Source organism: Musca domestica, unplaced genomic scaffold (genome assembly GCF_030504385.1).
Source record: "Musca domestica strain aabys unplaced genomic scaffold, Musca_domestica.polishedcontigs.V.1.1 30, whole genome shotgun sequence".
NCBI lineage: Eukaryota > Metazoa > Arthropoda > Insecta > Diptera > Muscidae > Musca > Musca domestica.
The window spans coordinates 6567315-6577604 of NW_026712300.1; the positions used below are offsets into that span (position 1 = coordinate 6567315).

Genomic DNA, 10290 nt, shown 5'->3' on the forward strand with positions numbered 1-10290 from the left:
TTTACCCCCTGAGAGAGAATTGTCTATACAGGTCCACGATATCGTATATCCCCCATATAACAGTACCCCCCCCCTCCCCCCGATATTCGGTATTTTGATGATTTTATCCACATTTTTCAACGGAATTGACTGAAAATCCACACAATGAGTTCCTTGTGGTTACTTTATACCTCGGCAGAGAATTATCTATATAGGTCCACGATATCGTATAGCCCCCATACAACGGTACCCTCGATATTTGGTATTTTGATGATTTTATACACATTTTTCAATGAAATTGTCTGAAATTCCAGAAAAGGAGTCCCTTGTGGGCATTTTACCTCCTCAAAAAGAATTGTCCATATAGGTCCACGATATCGTATATCCCCCATATAACTGTACCCCCGATATTCGGTATTTTGATGATGTTAGCCACGCTTGTCAATGGAATTGTCTTAAAATCCACACAAGTAGTTCTTTGTGAGAGAGAATTGTCTATACAGGTCCACGATATCGCATATCCCCCATATAAGGGTACCCCCGATATTCGGTATTTTTATGATTTTACTCACATTTTTCATCGGAATTGTCTCAAAATCCATACAAGGAGTTCCTTATGGATACTTTATACCTCGGCAGAGACTTATCTATATAGGTCCACGATATCGTATAGCCCTCATATAACGGTACCCCCGATATTCGTTATTTTGATGTTTTTAGCCATATTTTTCAACGGAACGGTCACAAGGGGTTCTTTGTACACAAGGGGTTCTTTGTGAGCACTTTTGCCCCCCGACAGAGAATTTTCTATATAGGTTAAGGATAACGTATAGCTCCCATATAACGGTACCCCGCGATATTCGGTATTTTGATGATTTTAGCCACATTTTCCTATCGTATTGCCTGTAAAATCCACACACGGAGTTCTTTGTGATCACTTTACCCCTGAAACGGAATTGTCTATATAGGTCCACAATATCATATATTCCCCATAAAACGGTACTCCCCTATATGCGGTATTTTGATGATTTTAGCCACTTTTCCGAGTGGAATTATCTGAAAATCCACACAAGGAGTTCCTTGTGAGTACTTTACACGCAGACATAGATTTGTCTTTATAGGTCCCCAATATCGTATATCCCCCCATATATCGGCACATTCCTATATTAGATATTTTAAAGATTTTAAAAGAATTTTTAATGGATTATATTTTTTTGAAATTTTTCTAATTCGCTTCAAATGGTGGAGAGTATTCAAAGTTCGGCCCGGCCGAACTTACTACTTTTTAATTGTTTAGTGTTAAAAACTACTTTTGGCCGTCTTCTTGTTTAGGTCATTTGCAACACTATGTTGCCAATTTTCGTATTTTCCCCTTTTTATAGTCGCTTCATTTTGCCACCATTTTTTCCTAAATTTTCCAATATTTATCATGGACATTCTTGATGACGATAGGGTAGCTACGAAATGGCTACTCCGCCATGGTTGTATAAAACCGTAGCCAAATAATGACTGAACGATCCCTATTTTTTTTATTATGGCAACGCCATCCATTTCCTTCTGGTCATTTTCAATTTTGTTTCGCATGATGCGCAACAGCATCCAACTTTTAAATTTTGTTTTTCTGAATCGGGTCTCTGAGCTATTTCTCTTTTCAAAGAAATAGGTGCTGGGGTAAGTACTCAAAAGCATATTTTAAAAAATAAAAACAATGTAAAAACTATTTACATTGAATTTTCAGGTAAGCCATGCAGCATACACGCCCCCTGATGACCCACCCGACGCAACAAAACTTCGACCCTTTGCTGAGTTAATTTTGCAAAGGTCGATGTGCGGAAGGTTATATTATTCCACGTGGGGAACTCCCACAGCCCTGAAGTCTCATGGCCGGGCATTTCTGGAAATTCCATGGTAAGCATATCCTTTTGGAACCATGAGGTTTGTTTAACGGTACTTTGTGTGGCGTCGCTTTTTATTAATGTATACACACATATACATGTTTGCGTTATGGTACGTACCCGTCGCCCCATACGTTTATGCAAGGTGACAACCTTAGTTTCCACAATGATATCCATTAAAGTTGAATGAAATGTTGATGAATGGAAATAAGAATAAGCTTGTGTTTATTTCTCCTCTTCATTCATATAGACGTGTTTGCTGACATAATTGAAAAATTCCAGATTACACCTGAATTATTTGGAGAATTTTTGGGTTGAAGCACTGCTACAATATTTAAGGAGACTTTGTGAGCATAATTTATATATTCTTATTTATATCTACCCCTATATTAACTCAACTTTTTTTAGGTTACTCGGGCCGATTGGGACATGAGTAAAGTTCCATAGTATTTATTTATTGAGTATCATTTGGCAGAATTTGCAGTGTGCAGAAATTGTAATGGAAATTGTAAATGGAATTTCTAAAAAACTTTTGTGGTTATTGTTTGGCCGTGGGTAAACTGTGGCGATACCCATTTAATTTTTGGATAAAATCCCCATTTGGGCTACACCAACGAGTCAGTAACCAAATCATTCAATGATTTTATTCAACCCTCCAACTACTACGTAATAATTTGGGTTTATGAAAGTGTGCCCAACAGTAAGTTAAACTTTTACTGTTTATAAATGCCGTAGTAATTTTAATTTTTTTCTTTCAGATACTTCTGAGTCGGCGGTCATGTTATTGTTATTGTCCGGTCATTGAAAAATTGATTATACTGCGTTTACTTAATTTTGACAAAATTCCTGCCTAACATTAACTTGTTTTGCTCCAAATCTTTCTATGGATAAAAGCACGGTATTCGTAATATAGAAAACTAACTATAGCATGCAATAAAGCGTCTGTCCCTGGTGTAAGTAGAAAACCGTGAGTTTATTTATGACTTGTTTTTGCTTTACAAAAAAAAAACATTTAGCTAATTTTGTCTAACTATTGCAGACGTCCCAGAACAAAACATGAGGTGGCTACTTAGAAGTTAATTTGCTGCGGAAGTGTAGATTTTGCGATTATTTTACTCCCATCGAAATTGTATCCATGTGAAGGAGTTGCTTTACCATGATATGTACAGGTGAGTGATACATTTGTGAAATTGTTTTTAGCCAGTTTGACTGGTTAGGAGTTAGGAGGTGATTGTTAGAAATTAACTGAGTTTATTGGGTGCTTTTTCCAAGTACAATAATTTTATTTATGATAACTGAACTTTCTCTGCCTGCTCAATATGGGATTTTTCCTGTAGGCCTCCTGTCCGGGAATGAATTTAACTATTCGGGCCCTTTGATTGTAGCGTTTCGCACTCCGCTCGTAAGCCTCGTGTAGGTTTTTCGCAATTTTGTCCCTGATTATTTCCAACCGTTCTTTTCTGCCTAATTCATTTATCTGATAATCGCATAATGATTGTAGTTTTCGGGCTAGCTTGTAGTCACTGTCGGACGAGTACATCTCATAACCAAATAATGCAAAGAACGGAGTAACCCCCGTTGAAGAGTGGATTGATGATCGTAAAGCACATTAGATTTCTGTTAAATATGTGTCCCATTCCCTATCAAAAGATATATTAGGGATTCGGGAATCCATAATTTCCACGGCATTTCTTCAAAATCTAAATCATTTTCTGTTTTGGTACGCTTAAAAATAAGTCCATTCTCAACATTCAGATCAGTCTTTGTATTCCTGACTTTCGAACTCGGCTGTCTCAAAGTCGAAAAGATCGTCCACAATTTCGACATCTTCTACAACTTCCAAGCGCGACAACATGTCTGCCACTACGTTGTCTTTTCCTTTTCGATGTTCAATATTGAAGTTGTATCCCTGTAACTGCATGGGCCATCGAACTAATCTACCACTGAGGTCTTTCACGCCCATGAGCCATTTTAGGCTGGCATGGTTCGTTATGACCGTGAATTTCATCATTTCCACATAGGGTCTGAATCTTTTCACTGCCATAACGGCCGCCAAACATTCTTTCTCTTTCACACGATAGTTTTTTTTGGCAATCATTTAACTTTTGGAAGGAGAAGGCTATAGGGTGTTCCTTATCATGGTCTCCCTTTTGGAATAATACATTCCCTATTCCGGTGCATCACATTGGATATAAAATTGTTTGGAGAAATCCGGATGTTCTAACACCGGTGCCGTAGTCAACGCATTTTTCAACTCCTCAAATGCATCTATGGTTTCTTGATCATCAAGAATTTTGGTCCTTTGATGTTGGCTTTTCTTAAATAGTCAGCAACTTGATCTAATAGTTTTAAATGTGTTTCGAAATCCTCTGAAATAACTAACAAATCGTCTAAATAAATGAAGACATTGGATTTTAGACGACATAGTCCGAAAGGCATCATTCTAAATTGATAGAGCGGACGTCCTGGGAAAGGCAGTGTATGGTTTTGACTCTTTATTCAGCTCTATCTACCAAAAGGCACGTTTTAAATCAACACTACTGATAAAAACAGGTTGATCTATACGGCTCAAAATTCCATCAATATTTTGAAGGGGATACGCGTCTTTCATCGTGACGGCATTTAATTTCCGCGCGTCTAAACAGATACAATTCTTTCCTGGTTTCCGCACTAGCGTAATTAGATTATTCCACGCACTATTGCTCTTTTCAATGACGTTTAGTTCCAACATTATATCTATTTCTTGCACCGCTAGAGAAATGGGTTAATGTCTATCTTTAATAGGGTTTGTTCCCTCAACAAGTTTGATTGAATGTTTTCCCAGCGTTGTATGCCCTAGACCCATTTTCTCAAATGAAGGGAATGATTCCACAGTCTTTTGCAAGCGTTCCTTTTGATCATTTTTAAGACTATGCATTTCTCTCGGATAATCGTTCTCCCCGACGAATTTTTTTGGATTTTCTCTGTGTGTATTACATTGACTGATACTTTATCAGGGGCTAAATTCAAAGCTTTCCAAAAATCAATTCCTAAATATAATTTCATAGTTCTCTTTTCGAACTTCTATCGGTAGGTAATGCCGAATGGACGGATAATTAAGTGACTCTATGCCTTTTGTTGTTGTTTGGATGTTACGGGTCTGTCTGTCGTACACGATGTTCCCGCCGACACTGTGTTCCTTTTCCCGTTTTCCGAATGGCACCTCGGACACTGCGACGGTGTTCAGTTGGCAACATCTGTAGCAGAATAGTGATCTTTGTGCCGACAAACCATCCATAAACGATGTCCTGGCCTACGACCGTTCCAACAGATTTGTTCCTCTTGGATCTCAGACACTTCTGGCATGGTTTCATTTAAACAGTAATTATCCTCGCATGTTTGCAACTCGTGCACTCTAACATTTTGGTATGGAGGTGGAGGCATATACCTCACATCTCGTTTGTTGCAAGTTTTTTCAGCTCTTATGCATTCCATTCTGAGTTCTTCCATTGAATGTATGCTCATGGGATAAATTATTCTAAATATTTCACCTTTCAAATTTCTCTTAACAATCTGGATGATTTCGCGCTCAGATATTGGCTGGCTTAATTTCGACCTTAATGGTATTTATGACTTGAAAAAAATCTAAGCTTTCCCCTGGCTTTATTTTCCTTTCTACAATTTCGCTCATGACATCAAAATTTGACTTAGTGGTGCTATATCTCATGAACATGGCGTCTTTCAACGAAGACCAATCTCGCACTACGCCAGTTTTAATTTGTAGCCAGTACCATTCGCACGCTCCACCTGAAAACAAACTCTGAAATTCGCCAAAAATGTCTTGCCAAGATACTTTGTAGTGGTTCTTCAAATACCCTAATCTAAAAACGAAATCTTCTACAGAAATTCCAGAAGGATTATCATCAAACTTCAGTTTTAACTTCTCCACTTTGCTAGGCCTCTCCAAATTGGGGCCGGGAGGAAATAACGTCATATTAGATAATGGCATCTCTGGAGGTCTGTTATTAAGAAATAAAATTTTAAAGTAATTTTTTGAAGACCCCACACACACTCTCCTCTTTACCTAGTTTGAAATTTACCCTTTTAACAAAAGTTTAACACATATTTTATTTTCACTCTAATTCAAATCACAACATTATTTATTGACAGACGGGACTTACAACTAAATATAAATAAATTTTGTCTTTTTTTCAAACACGGAAAAAATAGAAAAAATGTAAAAAAAAATGAAAAATAGCAAATTTTCCTTGTGAGAAAACTAGGGAAAGAAGCTCTCTTACAATGGCCTCACTAGCCAAAATTGGTTCTAATTGAAACAAACGATTATAACCTCTAGTTTTCCCCGTACATTGCTTATATATAATCAGGTCAAATTTAAAGGAAACTGGCGTTAAAATCCTTACATCGAAACATTAAGAAAGGACACCAAAACACATACTTATACTATTTAATTAAATTTGAAATATAGTTACATAAAAATAATTTGAATGTCTATCAATGTTATCCTATCGTTATTTAAATTAACTTTTTATAGTTTTTTATAATTATGATTTTTTTTTAAATAATTTTTCTTATTTTTCCGATTTCTCTTTCTTTTTTAGTTGCAATTCCCTGGATATTCTTCCGTGCTCCAAAACATGGATAAAGAAAAAGGGTGTCTATTACCTAGTCATTAATTAAGTGGCAAAATCTTAATTCTTATACCACAGGAGAGGACAACCTTCGATCAAAAAATCTTCTTCTTGTGGCGAGCCAATTAGTTTTGACCAAATTCCACCTCCTCGGATACGGACACCAACCAAAATTAGGACACCAAAAATAAGTATGACACCAAACAGAATTAGGACACACACAGGGAAAGTTTCAAATTCAAATAAACCCAAGGACCGGGTATATCGTGATTTTGGGGAACCTTTATATATAAAAAAATACAAAAATAAAAATGTTGTTTGTTCCCACTTTTTGTAAACAACTAAACACACATATAAATATTCACTTTTTTTAGTGTTAAAAACTACTTTTGACCGTCTTTTGGTTAGGTCATTTGCAACACTATGTTGCCAATTTTCGTATTTTCCCCTTTTTATAGTCGCTTCATTTTGCCACCATTTTTTCCTAAATTTTCCATTATTTATCATGGACATTCTTGATGGCGATAGGGTAGCTACGAAATGGCTGATCCGCCATGGTTGTATAAAACCTTAGCCAAATAACGACTGAACGATCCCTATTTTTTTTTATTACGGCAACGCCATCCATTTCCTTCTGGTCATTTTCAATTTTGTTTCGCATGATGCGCAACATCATCCAACTTTAAAATTTTGTTTTTCTGAACCGGGTCTCTGAGCTATTTCTCTTTTCAAAGAAATAGCTGCTGGGGTAAGTACTCAAAAGCATATTTCAAAAAATAAAAACAATGTAAAACTATTTACATTGAATTTTCACCGACGCAACAAAGTATTCATTTCTGATCTGCGTAAAATTCTAAGTCAACTTATCTATGTCCGTCTTTCTGTCTGCCTGTTATAATAACGCTATCTTTCGAACGTATTGCTATTTGGTATTTTGATGATTTTAGCGACAGAATCTACCGGAATTCTTTAAATGGAATTTCGTAAAGGGTTCTACAACCAATGACAGAACTCTCGTCTATACAGGTCCACGTCTTCGTATAGCCTATATATGACGTTACCTCCCTTTATTTGTTCTCTTTAATGATTTTAGCGACATTATCCGCCGTCATTTTAAAATTTCTTATTTGAAGATCTTAATAGTTATATATTAAGAACGGTACCTCCCTATATTCGGTATTTTTATGAATTTACAAACATCATCTACCAGAATAGTTTCAAATTTATGATGATTTGGTATGGCCCCATACAACGGCCTCACCCACATTATGGTTTTTGAAGAGTATAACAGTTTATCCCAACGGTCTAACTGGAATAGAATTCAGATACTGTTTTAAGACTTTTTTCGCCTTTTGAGCCATTTTAAGTTATAAAAAATTTATATATATTTTTTATTTCACCTTTTATTAACTAAGACTTTTTGTCGCCTTTTGAGCCTTTTTAAGTTATAACAAATTTATATTTTTCACCTTTTATTAACTCTTATTTTTAATTATTTTTTTTTTGGGGGGGGGGGGGTGGTGTGTTAGCGCAATTTACCGTAAGTATAGTTTAAAGTTTTACATTGTGTATTAATTTTTTTATTTAATTACTCATAAGTTTTATTTCAGTAGATTTATATATTCATAAGGTTGTAGGGTTGCAATTAGGGTACACGGTTTACAATATTTTACAATTTATGTATTTTGCGTTACCAATAGGTATTATTCACTATCTTTATTTACAATGTTCTTTTTCTAGGTTTTTTTTCTTGTTGTGTGTACACTTGGATTTATGTGTTTGATGCTTCTGGTCTTTGTTGAAAATTACTGTTATTAGTTTTGTTTATTTTTATACCCTCCACCATTTTTAATTCATTGAAATAATTATTTAAGACCCAACAAAGTATATATATCCTTGATCAACGTAAAAATCTAAGACGATTTAGCCTTGTCCGTCATTCAGTCTATTGTAATCACGCTACAGCCACAACGAATTGAGATAGGTGGGTCAAGTTTGAAGATGGGCTATATCGGTCCAAGATATCGTATATTTCAATTGAATTGTCTGAAATTCCACACAAGGAAGTCCCTTGTGAGTACTTTACTCCCTGAAAGAGAACGGTCTGTATAGATCAACGATATCGTATATCCCCCATATGACGGTACTCCCCCATATTCGGTATTTTGATGATTTTAGCCGCATTTTTCACCGGAATTGTCTAAAAATCCACACAAGGAGTTCTTTGTGGGTAATTTATTCCTTGGAAGAAAATTATCCATATAGCTCTACTATATCGTATATTTCTCATATAAGGGAACCCCGTCTGCTCCCGATATTCGGTATTTTAATGATTTAAGCCACATTTTCCAATGGAATGGTCTAAAAATCCATACAAGCAGTTCCCTGTGAGTACTTTATCAATGGGAAGAGAATTATCTATATAGATTAACGATATCGTATAGCCCCCATGTAACGGTACCCCCCCGATATTCGGTATATTGATAATTTTAGCCACATTTTTCAATGAAATTGTCTGATATTCCACACAAGGAGTCCCTTGTGAATTCTTTAACCCCTGAAAGACAATTGTGTATTTAAGTCCACGGTATCGTATATACCCCATATTACCGTACTCCCCTATATTCGGTATTTTGATGATTTTACCCACATTACTCATCGGAATTGTCTGAAAATCCACATTAGGAGTTCCTTGTGGGTACTTTATTCCTTGGAAGAAAATTATCCATATAGCTCTACTATATCGTATATTGCTCATATAGGGGAACCCCGTCTGCTCCCGATATTCGGTATTTTATTGGTTTAAGCCACATTTTCCAATAGAATGGTATGAAAATCCATACGAGGAGTTCCTTGTGAGAAATTTATCCATGGGAAGAGAATTATCTATATAGGTCTACGATATCGTATAGCCTTTATATAACGGTATTTCGATAATTTTAGCCCCATTATTCAACGGAATTGCCTGTGTTCTTTGCGAGCAATTTAATCCCTGACAGAGAATTCTCTACATAGGTTAACGATATCGTATATCCCCCATAAAACGGTACCCCCCCGATAGTCACTATTTTGATGATTTTGGCCACATTTTCTCCGTATAACGGTACCCCCCGATATTCGGTATTTTTACGATTTTAGCCACATTTTTCAACGGAATTATCCGAAATTCTACACAAGGAGTTCTTTGTGAGTATTTTACCCCAAGACATAGATTTGTCTATATAGGTCCACAATATCGTATATCCGCCAATTAGGTATTTTAAAGATTTAACTAAATTTTTTATGATTTTTTTTTTTTTTTTTTTTTTTTGAAAATTTCCTTATTCGTTCCAAATGGTGGAGGATATTCAAAGTTCGGCCCGGCCGAACTTACTGCTTTTTTACTTGTTTTCTTCCCTTATTTTCCACTTATCACTCGGGGAAAGACTTGGGTTCTCATTAAATCAGAACTTACTAGTGTCCAATTTGCAGCATCACAGAAATCAGTTTTGGATTTTGGCGATGCTTAGTTACTATAATTCAGCATTGGAATTCATAAATGGATGTGTGTATGTGCATTTGTTTACATTATTTACATCAATCCGTTTTGATATTATTTAGGCAGCCAACAATGTTGGACAAAATTGTGCAAATTTATAAACATTTTCTGGGACCCGAATGGCAAGTGTAACTTTTCATTTGTAATGTAACATAAAGTTCCTCGTTCATCAGTTCATTTTCTTGATGGGCCCAGCAATCACTTAGCCCTGTAGGCCAGGACATTGCCGATTCCTGCAGCTGTGAGC

General features: G+C 36.0%; 1 long non-coding RNA gene across 2 annotated transcripts; it reads left to right on the forward strand.

The window, feature by feature from the left end:
• Positions 1-466: 466 nt before the first annotated feature.
• On the forward strand, positions 467-6851 carry LOC131803486 (uncharacterized). 2 transcript variants are annotated; one of them, XR_009342611.1, is made up of 7 exons: positions 467-1650; positions 1718-1887; positions 2125-2221; positions 2283-2574; positions 2633-2841; positions 2914-3043; positions 6476-6851. It is a non-coding gene; the product is annotated as an uncharacterized LOC131803486 (long non-coding RNA). The 2 variants fall into 2 exon arrangements; XR_009342610.1 differs by having other exon boundaries at positions 2633-2827.
• The last annotated feature ends 3439 nt before the right edge of the window (positions 6852-10290 follow it).